Source organism: Atractosteus spatula, chromosome 10, assembly GCF_055471065.1.
Source record: "Atractosteus spatula isolate fAtrSpa1 chromosome 10, fAtrSpa1.hap1, whole genome shotgun sequence".
Lineage (NCBI taxonomy): Eukaryota > Metazoa > Chordata > Actinopteri > Semionotiformes > Lepisosteidae > Atractosteus > Atractosteus spatula.
The window spans coordinates 11,777,060-11,800,068 of NC_142715.1; positions in this window are offsets into that span (position 1 = coordinate 11,777,060).

The window sequence follows — 23,009 nt, forward strand, 5'->3', positions numbered from 1 at the left end:
TAGCAAAGTTTGTGCACAGGAGAAAAGATGACTGTGGGTCCCAGCAAGTCAGGAAGAGGACCGGTTCGTTCCTGATGAAGCGCTAGTTCTGAATAGTGATTCAGCTGTCCACAGTTCCGACCTGTTCACGAGGCTTACTGCTGATGCTAACCTCAGGTGGATCCTCTGGTTACTCTCTGGCAACCTCCGCTCTAGACTCTTAGAACAAAGGAAAGTTCTGGCACTCGGACACACTGGCCGTTCCGTGGTTGTCCGGGCTGAGTCTCAGGATGGTCAGGAGGCGCGCTGCGAGAATGTCCTTCCCTTGGGAGCCTTCTGCTCCTGGGCCGTCCTGCCCTGGAATTCTCCTTTGAATTGTCCGAAAAAGTTCACAGAATTCTCTCAGGCCCTCTGTGTTGCCTGTTGTTACCTGGAGGAACTTCAGCTCGTTAATTGGCTGAAAGTTCCATGGGCATCAGAGTCCCACGTGGGTTACTCGGCCCTACCAGTCCCTGATTGGTTGATCAAGGTGAGATATGAGTCACTTACTCCTGACACGTAGGAATGCAGTCCAGATGTCCATCTGGCACTCCCTAGACAGATAGGCGCCAATGGTTGACCATTGATCATGATAGCCAGGCTTAGCTAAGTGCATCCCCCTTTGGGAGCTGTCCCTTATCAAAAGAAAATATCTTTAAATCAGCCTGCATGAATAGTTTCTCTGTGGCTGCACCACAGAGATGAACAGAGAGATGAGGCCTCATTTGGGAAAGCACCGCAACACTTAATTCTGTCTTATTAACAAGCATTGCCGCTACACGGGTTTGCTTGAACCTTTGATAAAAAAAGTGATCTGATCTGAAACTACCCAGCTTACAATCTCTGAGGTAGTTGTTACTAAATACATGTGCCGTGTGCCTTTACTTTTGTAAAAAACTGGTATCGGGAAAAGTTTCTTAATATTTCTTTTGATTAGCATGCAAGAAAATGTGATCATTACCTATGGAATTTCCCGCCAGCGTGGAGCTTGAATTCACAACCTTGAGATTCAGTGTTCAAGAGTCACAGAAGAGGTCGGCCTGGTCTTCAGTTTGCCAACGATAAGCTCCGGCAGTGCTCCTCTGTAAAGCAGATTGTTCGGATCGGTTATGTGGGACGGCACTTCGATACTAAGATCGTTTGCAGCACACGCATGGTTTCCCCCCTTCACGCAAAAAACATAGACGAAGGAAGCTCTCTTGTCTTGGGCTGCTGACTCCCGGATTTAAAGCGCTCTGGGTGCCAGCTAAGTCTCTAACAAGCACACTATAAAGACAGGAATTACACTTTGCTCACGTCACGCATGGAATGGCGAGGCTACTTGTTCCAATATTATCTAGTCACACCTCATATGGTGCCGATTCCTGGTTTTCATTTAAGAAAGAGCACTGCAAACACCGTAAACAGTGCAAAACGTGTGATGAAAGAAGTCTTTTCCCCCCTTTGTCTAAAGCAGAACACAGCGGAGTCATGCTGAGGGTTGTGAGATCAAGATTTCAGTGGAGCACTGTCGTCTACGTCTTTAGCTACATGAGTTGGACATCCTCTTGTACACGGAAAGCAGATTGAGATCCTCTGACATAAAAAGTGCCAGATAAAAGCCATTTCTCATCCTTTCTCTTAGTGGTGGAGCTATCGCATGTAAATGAGGCAACTTGCAAGGCGAGCAGGCTCGGTGCACGCCGAACGCAGATGTCTCAGAGCAGTTGAGACGTGTCCAAGTGGCTGTCAAAGGACAGCACTTTGCCGGCGCCGTGGCTTAGTTGGCTAAAGCGCTTGTCTAGTAAACAGGAGATCCTGGGTCCGATTCCCATCAGTTCCTGACTTTCTGTACAGAATTTATCCTTATGGGCAAATCCCATGCCTTTTAATTCAGGTGAATGCAAGTGTTCGTTTCCTTTCTGGAATAACTTGTTTTGAAAGAAATCTATACAGCTTGCGAAAGATGAAACACAAATCTTGCTTATCAGTGAAGAAGAGGTACTCCCAGCAGGCCAGCTAATACCAGCAGTGTTTTTTTTTCACCCTAACCCAGAGAATGGAGAAAAGCGAGGCGCCTGTGGCTCTGCAGTGTAATCAGTTCGCGAGTTCGGCGGTTAGCTGAAAGAGTGGTAAATGGAGCTCGCCCCAGCCCGTCCTTATTCTTTTAAAGAGGATAAAAAATTAACTTCGCCGCCATTACTACCAGCTTTAAAAGACTGCCAAGGGCACGAAAAAAAACACACTACAGATGACTTTTCTGGAACCGAAGCAGAGATTCCTTTACGAACCAACTGATAAAGCTCAGCCAGTGAATACTGTTAACAGAATGTGAAAGCACGATCAACTTTGTAACTGCAACCACAGGAAAAACAGCAAGAAGCAGGCTCCATTCCCCATTTAAATCTGTCGTGCGAGGCATGCTTCTTGAACGCATGAAGTAAATCCCACGATCGCTTTTGAACTTGGACAAAGTACTTCCAAAGGAGCGCTATGCGCAAAGATTTAACAAGCTCAACCCCCGCCAACGATTCGGTGTGAAGAAGCAGAACATTCAAGTTTCACAGACAGAAGCAGCACGCCAGCACAGCCAACATTAAAACGGAGGGCACACTACGATTTGCATTGACACAAAAGTGATCTGGGCAGACGTCGTTCCCTGCATAACGCAAAAAGTGGCAAAGTGCTTTTGGGTTGAGAGGACGCAAGAAGGTTCTTGTTTTGTGCTTTGATGTCAAGCTGAGAAAGCATCTTTAAACACTTTGCTTAGTTTCTCGAGAGACTGCCAAAAAGCAGTTCCCTCCCTTTCGTCTGAAGTCAGCTGAAAGGGGGTCTCAACAGAAGCACCTGGCAGCGGTGGGATTCAAACCCACACCCCCGCAGAGACTGGAGCCTTAATCCAGTGCCTTAGACCGCTCGGCCACTCTACCTGCTGTGTGCTGTCTCTTTGTCTCATTACTTGCTCGGAGGAAGCCGGGTGGGTTTTGCTCTTGTCGCCCGACTTAGTGGCGTTATGACCGTGGAACCGACTGCACCTGCTTTTTCTGAGATGCTTCCCCTCTCATGGCGAGATCTCGACTTCTTTAACACCTCTGGATAAAGATCTTCTGTGGAGCAGGTTTCAGACCTCTGCGTACAGCACCCTTGATGTCATTTTATTTTTACAGCAGCCGCATCCGGAAAGTTGAGTCTTTTACGTTTTATTTGAACAATAAAACTACATACAATACAAACAAGAGCACATATAACGTATCAAGAAAATCATCAGGGGCACATGCTATAATACAATTACACTTTATGAAAAACGATTACACAAGGTAAATAAAGATAAGGTCCGCACAGCTTGTTCTTACATTTCGAAAGAGTCCATAAATACCCCTTTACGTCTATTTTGAACTGTTCAAACGTAGGACTCTTCCCAGACCATTTCACTTTATACCACCTTCCTAAACGAGGATGCATCTCCTGTTTTAGAACTATTTTGGGCGGTATGGCTTTTACAACACACCCGCAGTATTCTAATGGTGGACTGCAGATCTGTGCTATAGTTCAGTCGAATACGAAGGATCCAGCAATCGTACTGGATTTGACTGGGATTCTGAAATGTCTCTTGCAAAAGTATTCGGGTTTGCTTGAACCTTTGATAAAAAAAAGTGATCTGATCTGAAACTACCCAGCTTACAATCTCTGAGGTAGTTGTCACTAAACTCAGACGTGATGTGCCGTGTGCCTTTACTTTTGTAAAAAACTGGTATCGGGAAAATTAAAGTCGAAACCCAAAACAGTAACATATTTAAGAGTAAATGCCTCCTAATGGCTAGCAAGCGCTCCTAGTTAGTAATGTTGTTTGTGTCCCTGCCTGTCACGCGGGAAACCGGGGTTTGATTACCGACGGGGAGACAGCTAGTTTTTTTATGATCAGATTCCAATCTTTAATGCTGTGTGTGAGAGTTTACGTAACTTTCCTTACCTCACATTTTCTGACGACTATTCCGAAGGAGCGCCCTGTCAACTCCTAATACTTTTCAAAAATCTGCCTGCATGTTTGATTATTTTTGTTTTATTTAGAAAAAGTTAAATATTGATCATAACTAAAGAAAATTATGATCAGAAACAAAAACAAAATGTTAAAGATGCAACTCGATCTTGAATCAGAGCTGGGTGACACGGGCTTTTGTTCTGATATGGTTGTACGAGAAACAGGAGGAATCTCTTCTCTCCTATGGAGCATGAGCTGAATCAGGAATGAGACATGTCATATATCAACGCATGACCTACATCGTAAAACTAAAACTAAATTAAAAACTAACATTAAGTTGTCAGAGACATTCATTTATATACAAACAAGAGACAGACAAAGCAATAATTCTACATTAACTTGTCCTGCACTGATCAGACTAATTGAAATGGTCTGATTCAGAGCCTGTGCAGCTTGTGCTAATACAACAACGCCAGTATTGAACCCTCAGCACCATACTGACTACTGAGCACAAGTTCAGCTGCTCTCCAGCTTTGTTACGCACGTTTTTTTATTGCAAATGGAGCTGATCTCCAGACAGTACAGTGTTAATTAGTCAGCAGCCTCTACTAGTAATACATCGCCCCTGTCCAAAATCTCTAGGTAAAAAAAACACATTTTATACATTTGTCTGTTTAAAGATATAATCTCTTTAAAAAAGACAAAGGGTTTGTGTGTCAATTGTTTCGATTAATTTCGAACGCAAAGAAAAGTAGTTTTCTTCCAAGAAATCACACATTTGTCGCATCCTCCATACTATACTTCTCTCTTGTAGTAGTAAAGCATTTTGATTTAAACTGAACAATATATTAAATGTTTCTTCTATACACTTACGATTAACATAGGCAGCCTTGAACGGATTGCGGAAATCAAATATACATCTGGATTCAGAGTGTGCTTTCCAACTTTTGTGTAACATTTTCCTTTGATAGGGCGGAGTTGTTTTTAAAATCTGGATGAAATAAAAAGGAGTGACGTCAGTGTAAAACAGCTTTCCTTCATGGGGAACAACAGTTGTGTTCCATATTTCTAATTATTTTGGTTTCAAGATAGCAATTTAGTATGAAACATAAAAGCCAGCTGGATAAATCTGTTACACGTCATTTACAATGGTCTTTCAACTAATAGCCCACGCAGGGATCAAACCCCAACTGTTGGTACGAGTTGCATAAGGCTCTGCAACATGCAGATGAGAAACTAACCTCCGCTTCTTCATTATATACACAGTGAGCTATATATGCGGGCTTACTGCCCCCTACGGGCTCTGTATTTGATTGCGGTACAAGACCGGCCATGGAGAAATGAAGTGAAGAGGGTGTGTTCATTAAAAGGCTCATTGCGTCCCTGGGAGGTCTCAAACCACCACCCTTTCGGTTAACAACCGAGCCACAAAGACTCATGTACAGCTTAACACTTCTCGGTCTCAGTGAAAGTGATACACTCCGTAAAATTTCTGGAGAATCATTTGTCAATTTCCCTACGGGATTAATAAAGTATTATCTATCTATCTTAAAGGAAAATCGCCAACAGTGGCTGATATCTATTGGAGTTTTTTTCATTCTATACTGCAATTTCTGAAGGGTACCCTGTGAAAATACAAATTTTGACGAGAAGGGATGGACATATAAGGTCAGTAGGCTTGGGGAATTGGACCTTATGGTGAAGGCTGCGGGCTCAGCATCAGCAGAACCTGATCAGTATCGGTTGACTCCGATATACTTTGACAACTTAACTTCTGGATTTAGAGACATTTACCTTAGTGTCGGTATACTAAGATGTTTTGGTAACTCGGAAGGAGGGACAAAGCAAATTGGCAAAATATGTGCTATTTTGTTGACTACAAGTCCTCACATGCCAGAGGGTCAATATTAAAAAAAAACGTAACAGTATAATCTCTTGTACTTCACAATTTAATAGTGTCTGTTACACGTTGTCTCACACCTCAGTGTCAGAATTGTGAGACGAGTTTGTAATCAGGAGGGAGGCCCATAGCAATTCAGCAGAAATTGCATTCACCTTTTCCCAATGCATTCTCACATGCTATTTTCTCACATGCCGTGCTCAGAGGGTCATATTTTTAAAATGGTACCATAAAATGTCCTGAAGTTCAGGATTTTGACAGTCTGTTATATTGTGTCTCACACCTTGATGTCAGAAATATGAGACGATTTTAAAATCAGGAGGGAGGGCCCTAGCAATATAGCAAACATTGCATTTACCATTTGACAATGTATTCTCTCATGCCATGTTCAGAGGGTCGTATTTAAAAAATGGTACAGTACAATGTCCTGAAGTTCAGGATTTTGATAGTCTTTTCCATTGTGTCTCTCACATCTGTGTCAGAATTTTTAGACATTTTTATAAGCAGGAGGTAGGTTCGATCAACCTCTGCTCATCCTCAGTTAACCATATAGTCTCATATGCCATGTTCTAAATGTCCCATTTAAAACTACTATATTAAAATTTCTTGTAAAATGCAAGAGTTTGAGACTTTTTATGATCAGAAGGCAAGGTCGTGGAAAATATGCAGAAAGTGCCAGTGAATTTACGTTTTGCCTTTGTCTTATTTACTCGTGGTATAACATGCCAGTTTGTTTTATTGTGAGTTGTGTTTCTGAAATGTGTTTCATACAAAAATGCAATTTGGACAGTCTCTACTTACATATTCCCCTTTACTGAGGAAATGTACAGTAATACATCCGGATAAGTATTTTTAAAAACGACTGTAGAGAGCCATCTACAGGCGAAAGACGACATAACATCATAGCAGCAGCATTTAAGATGGAACGAAAAACGCAAAGCAGCAGCTGGCGAATAAGAAGCAAACTTCAGCCTTGTTAATGCAATAGCATTAGGTGAGGTGGAAAAATATTTCTTGCTCTGAATCTTAACATTTTTATAGGAGGTGTTCTAGGACCTCTTGCCTCAGAAAAAAAAATGCCAGTACATCACTCATTTCTACTCCATCAATAGCAGCAGTGTTATCAGTACTGAGCCTTAAATGTAGGTCCTATCATCATATAAAAAGTCGAAAGTATCGACTGCATTCAACTGATAAAATGTATCTTCTATGAGAGTTATATCTTTATCCAAAATACATCGGAAACAAATTTGCACGTTTTTTTGGGGGGATCCCAAAGACTGACACTCAAAACTTTTTTTTTCCTTCTTTCCAGGAGGGAGGATTATTCAGATGCAAACATTGTCCCAAAATCAATGTACTCTCCATTGATATTCAAATCCTCAAATTCTTCATCTGAACGTCGATATTGAAATATGATATCGTACAAATTGTGGTTTTCTTTTTAAAGCAAATTTTATGCTTTTAATTAAATAAATTTTATTTATTATGAATGTGCCGGACATTTTTCAGTACTTTAGAGGGTTCTGCCATTTTAGATGTTATGCTGTTTCTGTCTGATTTATCAAATGTGTCATTTAAATTTCCAGTCATTTCTATATCAGTCTGAACGCCTTGCAGTAAAGATTGCAATTCATCCAAAAATGCCAAGTTTCCCACTGGTGATACATACAAGGAAATGAATGTATATTTTCCCCCCAAATCAACAAATTTAAAATCAAATACCTCCCTCATCTGCAGGTGGAGAGAATAATGTCAGAATAAATACAGGTTTAAAAGTCAGGAGCATTGATAGTCCTATTTTAAAATGACACTAAAATGCTCACAATATATTAAAAAGCTCTGTAAAATGCAAAAATAATAAAAAAAAATTAAAACAAGGTAAAAAGAAATAATACACAGTTATAAAGCTCAGGAATTATCAATGTGAAGTTACAATGGGTTGATTGTGTTTCATGTGATTTAAAAAATAAAATATTTGCAAAAAATCCACTTACAATATGCTAAAAATGGCAAGAATACTTAACCTTTTACTACCAGTGACATATTTAGCCAATGTCCGCCTGGAATATCCTCCCCCTTAAACATTTGTTATATCTCTGCAGCAGAACATAACAGGAGCCTGGTTCAGGTCTTAAATTGAAGCTAACCCCCTTGGCTTTGAGTGTGAATAGTCAAATTTCTTATATTTCTTAATGTGTCCACTCAGCAGACAAACATATGAAAAAAAAAACAAAAAAATACAGCTGACGAACATTTTTTTTTGGTCTTCAGAGGTCAGAGTTTTCAACTATATGCATGTCAAGGGCCTGGGAATGATTTGAAAACCTTGTTCTAGGTGGCTACTAGCTTGGATAAAAATTTTGGACAAATTGATCAATTAGAAAAAAATCTACATCATGTTTTGTGAAGACTGGACCTGGAATGAAATTTCACGCCTATAATAAAAAATCATAAAATATAGAAAATAATAAGAATAAAAATCATTGCAATTGCTATAAAAACCTTAAGACACTGCTAGAGAGCCTTTACCTGCTGTTATGCAATGAAAAAAAACCTCAGAGTTGCTCGTAGCAGCTCGTATGAAAAAAAAAAAGTTCGTAAGTATCTTTGTTACAACAGCCGCGCCAGAACTATTCAGATACTGTACATCAGAAAAGTACCTGAACTTGACTGGTTTATACTCAGTTATGTGCATTGGGAACGAAAGGGAGACTTAGATGGATTTTATTAGGGGTTTAGTAATCATAAAATTTATTTTTACACGTTTATGCCTACGAGCAGAAATAACTTCCTGCTTTCAGCGCTTTTTTTGTTTCTGCTTGTAACCTCGAACAGAGAAACCCAGTACTGACTCACAGAAACACCCCGGAGTTTCTGTGTTTCTGGGATTTAAGAGGGATGTATGCAGCGGTGTTACGAGTCTAGAAGGAGGAGACGCGCATTCCGCACGGGGAGCATAGAGCAATGAGCCGCACCTGCTGCGCGCTGAGTCCTGTCCTATATAACTGCTGAGCACGGACACACAGAGTCTCCAGCCAGTGTCGGAGATTTACAGGGTTAAAGCCCAGAAGTTGAGAGTAGAGTTTTTGTACGAGTATAAGATTAAGGGAATAGGGTTTGGTGCACAGAAGAGGTTTAGGTTTGGTTTGTTTTTGTCACATTTGTAACGGCCATGGCGGCCTGTAGGGTCGGCATGCGCCGTTACTTTTGCGCGCGTTTGGTGTTCAAGTGTGGTGAGGGCTCGGCTCACTCGGGTGATATTTCACGGTTGGACTTTTCAAGGAAGGTGTTACAGAAAGAGTTAAAGGTTAAGGCATTAGATGTCAATTGCTTAATTACTTTGCCGAAGGGAATTGGTTTTGACATTAGTTTCAAATCGGCAAAGTTATTGGAAGAATTTGGGAGAAAAATAGAGGAGAAAAAAGATGTGGGCCTGATTAGAATGTTTGAATGGCAGAAGCTGACAGATCTTTCTAATAGGACTGTGATTGTTCGCATGTTTAATGAGATGGTGATGAAGGAAGATATTGTGACATGGTTGTCTAAGTATTGTTTAGTGAAAGGTGAGCCTCAGAAAGTCTTGGATGATGATGATGATGGGATCTGGAACTGTGCATGGAGAGTACCTATTTCGTTGCATGAAGACAAAAATGGTTATGGTGGATTTAAACACATTCCTTCTTTGATTGGATTAGGTGAAAATAGAGGCCTTGTGTTCTACCAAGGGCAGCCAAAACTGTGCAGGAGGTGTGGGGAGCTGGGTCACTTTGTGGATGCCTGTACAAAGGTGGTGTGTGGTAAGTGCAAGGAAATTGGACATGCATATACTGAATGTACAAGCGTGAGGAAATGCAATCTATGTGAGTGTGAAGGTCATGTGTTTAAAGACTGTCCAAATTCCTTTGCAAATAGAACAAAACTGGGAAGACCGATGCAAAAACAGGAAGAGTTTGAAGAGGTATTTAGGCTGGAGCAGTGGTTCTGGATCAGGAACTGGATGTGGTTGACGTTGAAGAAAGTAGTGGAAAAGAGAGCGAGGGTTCAGAATGGAGTGAAGGAGATGAGGCTGAGGTAGAAGAGAATGATAATAATGTGGAAAGTGAGGTGGACTCTGAATTGAGTGGTAGCATCTCTCCTGATCGTCTGCCACCCGTGGAGACTGAAAGCGCTCAAATGGAATGTATAGAACAGAGGGTGCAGTCTAAAAGGTCTGCTGAGACATCTGATTTAGAAAGTGATCTAACTCCGAGTGGGAAAAGTGAGGGAAGATCATTTTCAGAGTCCTCAGATGGCAGGTTCTCCCATGGGATTAGTTCTCTCCAATCCTACTGATCCAGCTTTAGAACTAGTGACTCAAGGAGGGCAGGTGGAGAACCATCCTATTGATGGCAGGGGTGGTGGAGGAGGAGGCAAGGAGAGCAAATGGAAAAAGAAAAAGGCCTGTATAGTAGGTGTCACAGACTGAACGATTCTAGCCAGAGTTTTTAGTCTTCCCTGGTTTAACTTTAAGTATGGCTCTGAACATTGTGTCCATAAATGTGAGAAGCATTCGCTCCAAGTTAAGGGCAAGGACTATATTATCATTTGTGAGTAAGGTAAATGCTGATATTATGTTGTTACAGGAGTGTGGATTACTTTTAAAAACAGCTATAAGGATATGGAAGAACTGTGGACATTGGGCCCATCAATTTGGAGTGGGTCCAATGAGAATAAATCTGATGGTATAGCTGTTTTAATTAAAAATAAGATGGCAGAGGTACATCAGTACCTTGTAGTGAAACCAGGGAGAGCACTGGTGATGTATCTGGGTTTCATGAATGTCAAATTTAAAATTTTAAATGTGTATTGTCCGAGTTGCCCACACGACAGATATGTCCTAATTCAGGAATTGAGAGAATATTTATTGGGATGGGAACCACTGGTTTTAGCTGGGGATTTTAATTGCTTTTTAGAAAGAGAAGGCAGAATGAGGGGTGAGAAACAGGTCCAATTTGATAAATCATCAATATTATTGCAAACAGTATGTAAAGATTTTAAACTGAAAGATGCCCTCAAACTTCATAGTCAGGGGAGGGCAAGTTTCACATGGCACAAGTCTAATGGGACCCAAGCCTCACGTATAGATTTCGTTTTGATACGTGATTTTACTTGCACAACTGCAGGCTTAACCCCTGTTTTTTTCTCGGACCATTGTTTACTGTCATGTACACTTGCTATTCCAACGGTTGTTACTGTGGGGAAGGGTGTGTGGAAGCTAAATATTTCACTTCTGGAGGATGAGGAAGTGAGGAGCAGATTCAGGGAAAGATATAAGGAATGGCAGTCTTTGTACGACCTGTTTTTCACAAGAGCACAGTGGTGGGAGGAGGTGAAGGAGCGTACAAAAGCATTCTTCATAGAGATGAGGAGGAGAAAACAGGCTAGGATACGAAGGGTTGAAAATGGATTACAAAAGAGATTGCAGAGGTATGTTAAGTTATTAGAAGAGGGGTGGGACTTCAGTGAGGAAATCAAAGAATTAAAGAATGAGCTTTTAAATCTCTCTAGAGAAAAGATTAAAAAAATCATGTTTCAAAGCAAAGTGAAAGAGCTTGAAGAAGGTGAAAAATGTACAAGATTCTTTTTCAAGAAAAGGGTTGTAGGGAGGGGATTAATGTCTACAATGAAGGGACGAGAGGGGGTTTTGCAAACTAGTATGGAAGACATGTTGACTGTAGCTGAGGATTTCTATGGGGAGTTGTTTGGAAAGAAACAAGTGTCTAAGGATTTGTTAGAAAAATTTGTGCAAGTCATTCCAAAAAGTGTAAAAGACGATACTGTGTTATCAAAAGGCCTTTCTGTAGAAGAGTTAATGGAAAGTTTGAAGACCTTCAAAACGGGTAAGACTCCAGGGTTGGATGGTCTACCCATTGAGTTTTACAGGGCCTTTTGGGATATTTTAGTATTGGATCTTTTAACCATTTTTAAAGAATTTGAGTTTTTAGAAGAACTGCCGGACAGCTTTAAGACGGGAGTTGTGATCTTACTATTCAAAAAGAATGATCGCACAGACCTGGCAAATTGGCGACCGATAACTTTATTGAATTGTGATCTTAAACTGCTCTCCAAGTGTTTAACGCTTCGACTAAAATCTGTCCTGGGGGGGAAGTCATTCATCCAGATCAAGCTTGTGGTGTGGCAGGGAGGAGGATCACGGACAGCCTGATACTGATTAGAGATACCATAGGTTATGTGAGAGAGAGGAATATTAGATTAGCTGTCCTAAACTTGGATTTTGAGAAAGCTTATGATTGTATCTCTTATGAGTATATGTTTAGAGTACTACAAAAAATAGGGCTTTCAACCAGGTTCCTCATTTGGGTAAGGTTATTATATAAGGGTATAGGAAGTAGAATAATGATTAATGGAAGCATGTCAAATGTGGTTAATGTGAATTGTGGTTAAGGGGTGTTGGCGTGAAAGTATTAAAGTGGGTCTGACTGAGCTCATTACTGACTTCCGTCACGTAATCTCTGTAAAGGTTTATGAGTTTACGAGTCTCCGTCAGTGGCTAAGTGAGTTGAAGGAAGAGCTCCCCCTTGTGGTGTATCAAGAATACACCTAACCAACCATTTTGTTTAAATACCAAAATGGAATTTGAACAAGAGCAAGTAGAGCACTGCTGGAGTTTATAAACTGTGGTAGGAGTAACTGGGAGAGGAAAGACAGCAGGTCAGGAGGGCTAGAGCTCTACAGGAGCACATCCCTTCCCCTCCCCCGTTTCACTCTCACACCAGGGTCTGTTATACCCCAGTGTGAAATCCAGCCTCCTGCAGTTTAGCTGATCTAGAAGACTGTTGATTGAGCTTTTAAGAACCCAGCTGAGCTACAGGGTCAGTCCTGAGAATAAGGGGTAAATATAGGAGCCACACCAGATTAGAGGGAGGGTCTTTAAACCCAAGCGATAACTTGTTTTACAACAGCAGACAATGTAAAGAAACACAATCCCCCCATCTCCTGGTTCTACTGGGAACCAGAGGGGCCTGAAGGTCATGAACACTAATATGGGTTATAGCCCCAGGGGGGAGCTGGAGGAAGTGAGATGAAAAGTGTCCAGTTTTGTTAAGGGCAGTAAAGCTCATTAGATCTGACTGACTAGTTAAAATGAATTGATCTGCTTTCTAGACAGAAGCCAGTGCTCTCTTCTCGATATCTGGGAGAGTCAGTCAGTGTCAACAGCTAAGCAGTACAAACACTCCCTCAATGTGTTCTATGATCTGTTTTGTCTCCTGTTACCGCATCTTCCAAAGATGACAGTCCAATCCAACCTGGACTGTCTTGGACTGCTCTGTCTGTGTCTGTGTCAGTAGGAGGTCTCTTGTCCGGCCAGCATATAAGAGATGGTGACCACTAAATGCAGTAAAATTTAGCTTTTGTAGCTGATTACAGCATCTACAGTAGCAATGTTAAGGTTGCTTGGAACCCTTAGTGTGCCCACACTCATAGAGACTCATAGAGACACTGGCCAGTCGATACCAACCTCCAGTCAGCACAGACCCGACACCTCTTGTCTTGGAGAGAAGACCTGGGTGAGACAATAAAAAAGACAGCTCACAGGAGGCATCTGGACTAAACAAATGGCTGGGTGAGATCCCTAAAACAATTCACAAGGAATGACAGCCAAAGATTGAGAGAAAGTAGAATTGTTTATTGAGATGTGAAGACTCTTAGCTGAGGGCCAACCTCCCATAAATGAACCAAGTGGGACCCCAACCACCAGTGCAGAAAAAACAATGGACATTGACCTAAGTTCATCTGAGGAGAGAAAATGCTTGTTTTAGGATATCAGGATTGGTTTTAATATATGCATGATAGGCTTCTGAGGACCAGCGGCCGAGTTGTTTGATAAGATACTCTGGGATGCCTTGTCAAGCAGCTGAGGAAGAGGCCCTGAAGCCAGAGAATTAATCAGGAAATCCAGCAGGTGTACATTGTGATGGAGAAACCAGCCACGGGTCCCTTCTCATTCACAAACAGAGGATCAGTAGGCAAAGCTCTGGTGTGAAGTTGCACATAATGGGATAGAGACTCATATGGGCTGATGTAAGAATGGATTTTGAAATAATATGTAAGGGTGCTAGACCCTAACTGATCAGTTTTGCTTTTCTTGAGATAGAAGGTTAACGTATTGGGAGATAAGTTATTGATCTTAGATAAACAAGGCTTGGAAGAAGGATCAAAGGATGCAGAAGTAGCAGTAAATTCAGAGCATCTCAGGAAGCCGAAGAATGCTAGCATGAGTAAAGATTCGTGTGTGTGATAATCAGATCTGAGAACATAAATGCAGGATGCCAGGATGTCTTAGGTAAATGGTGTGCATTGATTTGGAAGGGGTTTCTCGGATCGTTGGAAGCATTTTAGAAAGAGAGTGATTTGAGGGTGAATAAGAGATGGACAAGTCATGCCAAAAAGGAGTTTGTGGAAGAACTGGATGGAGGTATGCCTTAGTAGTGGATACCTGCATTTTGAGCAAGTTTCTATAATGGCAGATAAAAGGGTGAGAATATCGAAAGATAGAAACTTTGTTTGTTTAGAGGTGAAAGGATTGGAAACTTTTCCAGGCAGTCCAGTAAGAGCCAAGAGTGTGAGGAGCAATCCCTGACAGGACAGGATGGCCCAGTGCCACCTGGAGATAGTGATGGAAAGGATGATTGAGAAGAATGAGAGTTCTGAATAACGAGGTATTGTACAAGGTTTCAAGTATGCATCTGGTTCCCAAATTTCTTTTAAAATTTGCTGCTGGAGTAAGAGAGGAATGGAAGGAGGACGAAACACCAGTGTATTAGGAGGAGCTGAAAGAGGAAAAGCTGTTTGGAGAAAAAAAATCTCTGTTAAGGGGAATGAGGCAGGAGAGATGGAAGCAGGAGCATGACCAGCAGGTGGTGCGGGAGAGAATGATGGAATAGATGAAGTAGAAGGTAGGGGTTGAACAGTTGGAGCTGCCACTGAGCTATGTTGGATGGCAGGGGATAGGAGAGACAAAATATTTAGTAGGACGCCCGCAGGTTGGGGCTGAGGTAAGAGGCTGAGGAACTATTAGTAGAGTGGGCAGAGAGATTGAAATCCGGGGCCAAAGGCATGAGATGACTGATGCCAGGTTGGATGCCGGGGATAGGGGAAGAAAAGGAGGAAAAAAGAGCAGAAAGCAGATTGTGCTAGGTGGGGTTAGATAGGGGTCCTGAAGCTCAGTGGCTTGGGTGAAAGAACTCAAAGGATGTTGTAGAGAAGCTTGAGTCTTAGGATGGGCTGGAGGATGAGCAGAGGTGGCAACCAAGTTGTCTTGGATGCCAGGGGGTAAAGAAGGGTGCAGGCTACTTGCTAGCTATGCTGAAGGTAGTTTGCTGGATGAACTCGGGGCCATGGGACAGCAGCAGGTACAACAGGGACATAAACAGAAGAAACTGGTGCCGAAGTCACCAAGCAAGTAGAACTTTGGCCACGTTGGATGCCGGAGGCAGAGACAGAGGAGAGTGTGGAAAGGGAATGGGGGAAGGGCATGGACCTGAGGCCTTAGACTCAACAGCACAGTCAGCAATAATCGAAATACAAGTGTAAATAGCACAGGGCAGAGCACAGACTTTTGTTTTGCACCAGCTAAGTTTAATGACCCCGTTCATTAAAAAGTCCATTTGACTGCTTTTTTTGCTGTTGAAAATAAACCTTGAATGGGGTTTTCCTCTTCTGATATTCTCACCCAAATCGATGCATTGTGTTTTTACTATTCCTTAGACTACAACATTTTGAAGAGCTCAATTGCATTAGGTTATGTAGTCAATGTATGTTTTCATTCAGTCCAAAAGGTAGAAAAGGTGTTGGTGTTTTCCCTGCAATATGAACTATGATGCACCAGATGTATTTAATGTTATAAAAATACTGTAATAATTACAGGAACTCATCAGACACTCTGATTATTTCAACAAACCTTGTATCCTACTGTTCTGTACTTCTCCAGGAGCCAGTTCAGAACACAGAGATTCTTGGTCAAACAAATGCTGTAATTGCTTGATAAAAGCCATTTCTCATCTTTTCTCTTAGTGTCGGTGCTGCTATTGCATGTAAAGGAGGCGACTTGAAAATGAAATGTGTAATTGCCTTACAGAGAGTCTCCTTGAAGATGTGCATCGGCTAGCTCTCCACTGTCAATCAACTTGACTTTTGAAGAAACCAATGTCATTCAACGACCATACAAATTGTACATTCGAAGGCACGTGACGAGAAATCTTTGTGCTGATTGACACCAAAAATGTTGTTTCAGATTGTTAGACAAACCGTTTTACTTGTCCAACCATCTCGTTCTTTCCTAATTTCCAGTGAGCACAATTCTTTCAGTTTCTTCTCTTGTATTTCATTACTATTTTACTGTTCCCTTCCCCAATATGGAGATGGATCCACAACCAAAACCCTGTGTTTCAACCTGTATTTGTGCATCACCTTAACCACTTGGCCATCTTGGCACGCAACTGCCAATGAGGGGGTATGCTCAAGATAATCATCTTTCTCCATATGCGAGGGTCATTTTCCTCTTTCCTCTTTTCGAAGAGGAAAACATATTGAGCTCATTGGACATGAAAGTGCCAGATAAAAGCCATTTCTTATCATTCTCTTAGTTTCAGTGCTGCCATTGAAGGTAAAGGAGGCAAATTGAAAATGAAGCTTGGTATCACTTTTGAAGGAGTCTTCATGATGGCGTGTGTTGGCTGTCAATTAGCTCAACTTTTGAGAAGCCAATCACAAACAATGAACATACAAACATGCTTTTTTTCATAGAGTCCAAGCATGATTTTCACCATTAAATATCTAAAAGCGTTGTAACACAGGAAAAAAAATAGATACAAATGAGATGGTTAAAGGTAGAAAGATGCCAAGTCCTTATGCTTTTGTTAGAAACGGCAAGCTGCAGTACTGGAATTTGTCAGTAGGTGGAGGTGTGATGCAGGAAAAAATTATGCAGTCTTGGAGCGCTGTTGTGCCTGATAAGTATAGGAACAGAATAGGCACCACAGTCATGTATTTCTATATATTTCCAAAACTGTAAAATAACAGTATTGACCATTCTACTATTATACTACCTTTTAAGAGATATATATGAGCTATAAGTTATAATGTATGCTTCCTATTCCTTTTTCTCAAATGGTTACATACAGATCCAGACATTCAAAAAGCGTGAGATATGCTGTGTTAAAACCTGGGGGGGCATGGTGCAATATACCACATCATACCGCATGTTAATTGAAATATGATAATAGTATCTGGAAGCACCTTGTAAAACTGCCAGGTAAAGCTAATAAAGCTTAACTTCTCATGTACAGCATTTGGTCTGTTGCAAGAAAACGCCCTCTTTCGAATCCCATTTGGTGCTTAGGGAAAATCTTTTTCCAATTAATGAGTTGTATACTCTTTAGAGTTTTAATAATTTTAAACTGTGTATTACAGCATGTTAATCATTATACATTTAAAAGTCTGAATATTTTATTAAACAAGATTGCTAAGTAGGACAAAAGTACACAACCCTCCACCTTCATCAGAAATATTTTAATTATGCATGAATATTTTATGCATCTGTTACAACCCCAAATGTCTAGGGGTAAAGGGGTGTAACATTTAGGATAATTTTTGGAAGCAGGTGGGTTCTGGTGAGGGACTAGGAAGCTTGATATTAAGGGTCGGTAAAAAAGTGATGATTTTAAGTTGAATAAGTGACTGGTATGAAATAAGACAATAACACATAGGGGTCAGGAACTAGAGTGGTGCCAAAGAAGAGAAAATAACAAACAAAATGGAGCTGGTTAGGAAAGTGAGGGAAAGCTATCCTGACTACAAAAGAAAACCCAAAACACACGGTCTTCGGCGTCTTCAACACCCTAGTTAACCTCCACTGTCTGCCCAAAACCATACAAGACAAACAGAACTCACCCGTACTAAACTAGTGTTACTAATACAAAATCAACTAAGTGTGTAGAATGTACTCAACAACCTAAACTAACCTTATACACAAAAGTTCACACAAAAACATGAGTGAACTAGGAATACAAATAAGGGAAAACGAGAGTAATCAACAGGAACAGGGTACAAAGGAACACAAAAGGTGAACATATAACACGTTAGGGCAAGGTAATGGCAAAACAAGGATAAACACACAAACAAACGAAAGTACAAAGAAACAAACAGAAACCAACAAAGCCAAAGCAAAATCAAAAGTGAAGCGATAACCAAAGCCAAGCGGAATTGAAGTCAAACGAAAGGCCTCTTCCTTCTGAAAGCCACCATGTTTTATACTGAATAAGATGCACTCTGATTGGCTGAGAAGCTGATTGATGATGACATCATACTGAAACAGTGGTGTAATGGTGGGCCAATGGGGGAGGGAGAACAATCAAAGGTCAGCAGTGTGGAACATAACAAAAACACACTGGGACGTATCAGCATCAAAGTCTTTAACTTGGTAACTTACATGTGTTTGTTCTAACATTATTAATCTTATATTCTGTACTTCATAAAAAGTTATAACGTTTTATCCTTTTCTAAGAATACGTAGTAAGAACACCAGTTTCTGTTATTGTAAAAAAATAAATGTTGTAGTGATTTAACATCACTTGATTACTTGATTGTTATATTAATATGGAATCGTATAACTAAGCAGCTAAAGTATTACAAGTGGACATTTTGGAAACAGTTTGACATTCGTTTCTTTTAAAAAAAAACTTCTATTGTCCTTGTAGTGGTAATGTAGTGAGCTGCACCCAGACGGTTCAAAGCGCGATCAGAGAATTACTTTGTTTCTTACATAGCCGAATATATAAAAATAGTCCACTATTATAGCATGTTGTTGGTGTGAGTGTGTGTATCTGGATTAATTATTAAAAGTTATGGTTTTGTGATTTAGGATTTCTTCATGCAATTCTTTAAGTTAAAGGAGGGACAAAGGTTATATATATTTGTAAAAACATTCCAATTTAAATGCAATACAGAATATATTATTAATAACATTATAACAAATTCAGATTCTTGGGCTTGTGCCTTCAGTGCTCCTGCCCCAGTTCACCCTTCAACACATGGGCTCAAACCCAGGTCTCCTGTGTTGCTTAACAGAAGGTTTTTTTCAGCTGAGCTACAGAAAACCTGTAGCCTGCCGTTTGTTACAATATTAATAATGAACGACCATCAATGAACTGTAAACTGAAGAGTTAGAGACAACATGCTGAGTCTTGTCTTTTCAGCTTGGAATTTAACCTTTGCAGCGATCCTTTTGGCCATATTTTTTTCATAGCCGGATTAGTAAAAATAGATCGGATTAATAACTGGAGGAAGACGAGATATTTCACACATACTTTGAAACCATACAGCTTTGGAACAGCAGGAGGCGAGACCCATCTGGGAGGGGGGGAAGGTATTTTGTTTTTCCTGCGCAAACCGTATTTGCTACAATACTAAAATGAGTCCCTGAGGCATACCATTCAAATTTTGGAATTATAAAAAATATATCTGTGTTGAGTTTGCACGAGAGACAAAAGGTACCTTTTGAGAAGTCGTGTACTGCTTGCAAAATAGCAGATTTTGACGAACAGCTAATTTTGCTTGAAGAATTTAAAATCTGTCTGTACTGTAGCTTTATTTAGTTTAGAAGAAAGTCACCTTTCTCTTACAAGCGGCTCTGTTAAGCAGAGTTTGTGTTAACACACCACTCCCTTTTGAATGATTTTTAATCAACTTCGTCTGTCAGTGAAAAAAAATGACAGCGGGCACTTTTCCTTCCCCCCTGGTGCGAGGTGATAATGTGGAAAACGTTTTTTTTATTTTACTGGGAGTGTGAGCATTGAGTGAGCACTGGGGGGTACAGTGAGACTAACATAGTGAGATTGCTGAGATGGATAGTTTTAGTAAATATGTTGACAAATATCACAATTTTTGCAAGATAAAATTATATCCAGTTTTGAATGAGCTATGTGACCTTGCCCTGTGAAATTGTGGGAAAGAGGTTTAGTGAACAGCATTACTTACAGTGTAGTGACCATAGACTGTTTTATTACACTGTACAATATAACAGTGTAAAGCAAGTATGTTTTTTAATGTTTGTAATCGCTATTCTTGCAAGTACATTTTGTATTCAGTTTGGTTCTGTGTGTCAGCTGGTGTGCAAATATCCGAGGTGAAAATTCTTCCACAAGGAGTGTACCTTTAAACCAGAGAAGACGGCACCAAACTTTTTCGGCTCTGTATGTCTCTCAAGCCTTTTCTCTTTGGCAGTTTAGTCATAAAGGTGGGAAGATGCCTCCCTTCTCCCCCCTCCCCCTTCCCTCTGCCTGCCTGACCTGTTCCCATTTTTAACCATTCTGTGTCTGAATCATAGTGGGTGAGAGAGAGTAGCAAGAGACAGAAAAAAAATTAACCCTGATTTAATTTTAAATTATATTTTACTTTCTTTTTTATTTTATAAGTTAATATTTTACTTGTTTTTATAGTCGGATTTAATGTATATTTGAACACAGTTTTGAAAATAATGTTTTTACAAGATGCAGAAGTGCAACAATTTGTCACAGTGAGAATTTTAATACTAATTATTGATTACTAATAGTTATGCACCTGATGCCTGACTTTTAGATGTATATAAAATATTGAACTGTGACTTAACATTCAGAAATACAATCCAAAATAGTCTGTGATATCCGTGTAGATTAAACTCTTCTAAAATGTATTTAAAAATAAAAATGATTAAACTGTATCATCTTTCCATGTGTAATGTCATTAGAAAGTACAACAATGTTTTGTTTAACGATGGTTTCAAATATAAAACTAACTGGTAAGAAAGCTATGTTTAATGATAATTAAAAGATTTCAAGTTAAACTAAATGATTGACATTCCTTTTCTATGTTTTAAAGGCAGACACACTCAGTGCCATAAACACTGCAAGCTGCAGAACAGTCTTCTTACAGCACCACATCTTCTCTGACTGAGCTCAGTGGGTGCACTATTTTCTCAGCGACCTGCTAAGTTTCTTCATACCATGGGAAGACATGAGAATGTGATTGTACTGTATCTGTATGAAATGTGTGTTGCGTTTACAAAATTAAAGTGTTTAAAATGTTTAATTAAAAAATTTTAAAAATTACAGCTAACACAAAGATTCTAATCTGATCACAAGGAAAATCACCCATTTTTAGTGGATTTTGTGTTTTTAGCTATTTAGATTTTAAAATCATGCAGTGTCTGTTTTAGGCAGACACGTTTTTTCTTATTTTTGATTTTCTTTAAAATTAAAAGAATCAGTTGCCCATCATGCCACACAATATTATGTTACATTTTTATGTTTTTGAGAGACTTCAGAAGGCTTCAACTGATGCATAAAAAATATAGCATAATGCCTTCTCGCGTTATGAAGTCACTTGCACCTGGGATCTGGTTTATTCAAACTAAGGTTTCTAAAAATGCAACCAGGTACCGCTTTGTTATTCTCGATTTTAATTACAATCTATATGATTTTGTGTTAAGACTTGAGGCGTCTGTTAAATTGCCCCACTGAATAAAGTGTTTTGAATTAAACTGGTTGAACAGTTGACAGTATTCACGTTTCCTTATTCACATTTTTATGCCATTATTAATATAATTTAACATTGAATATGTTATAATATATATACAAAAAAACATTTTAATACAGTGTGCATTATATTTGCTATTTCATTTTTTAAAAAGTATTTGTTAGAAGAAAAACTTGGTAGTAAGCAGGTATTGAACCCAGGTTATCGAGACAGACTATCAATTGACAAATTCACTGCACTACCGGGAAATGCATCTGCGATGAACTGCTTAAAATGTTTAGAAAGTAATCATGCATGACTACCAATACCAGCCATTTACAGTATACATAATATGTTTATATTCCTAAATAAATATCGTTTATGTCCTTAAGACACGTTATGCTCCTTTTCTTTTTATGCTCAGCTACTAAAATTCCCCATTCAATTGTAAAATTCCGTATTAATATTCAATATTAAGCAGATTAAAACATGCATAGTTAAGAGATTAAATGAAGCAATCGTTTCACTGACAAGCAATGCATCATGAGTGCCGCCTGTCGGTCATTTTGGCAAGCCAATCACGTACTGCGGTATAACTGTAGATAATTTCACATGGTACGGGGTTCTACCGTGCATTTTGAATGGCTGCATCTGTATCCTTACATCTCACATGGTTATACAAAGTATGTTATCTGTATATTTAGCCTTTATTAGAACATTACTCCCAGTTGCAATCTATAAAAGGTGATTTGAAATACACTAGAATAAGATTGAGACAAAATGGAAGTTATTATATAGGAGAAAGTGTTTTGTTTTACAAGAAGAGACAGTAAGAGACGAAGATGCCTTTTTTAAAATATGTCTCAATGGCAAAATTATAATTAAAATAATAAACAAAACCACATTCTAGTTGTATTTGATGAAATGTCAAAATCAGCTTGAGCACTGTATTTAATGTTGTACAAGTGAATTAACTATTCAGCAAAAAGCACATATACTTTTGTTATTAATTTCAAAGATAGTTCTTTATTTAACAACATCAAACAATAATCAAAAACAGATAATCTGAGGATTCCATCCAGCTGTTTCCTGAAAATAGCCAATGAATCCACTTTAACAACATGGCTGGGTATCTTGGTTTACATTCCCACCTCCCACATTTATATCTTATTAAAAAACATATTAAACATGTTACAGAGGAAAACAGTATACATTCAGTCACAGCGATCTGTCTAGGCTACAGAAATAAAGCATGTTCTATTCACAGACATATGAATTAGGTTAAACAGAAATGGAACAATATGCAATACACAATTTTAAACTTGTGTTCAGCTAGTATGTATCCAAAATACATGACTGAAGTATTTCTGAATGTCATTACCCAGGAGAATATTAAATATTAATTTCAATTTGTATTAAGATTTTATCAGACTTAAATGACTACAATTTTTTGTGTAATAGCAAGTCCTCTTTCAGATGTGTAGGCAGCCTTCTGACTACAGTGCAGTGTTGTTTAAAGGTTCTGTGCATGGTGTCATCATGATTCACAATAGATTATCCATTCACACAGTTTCCAGA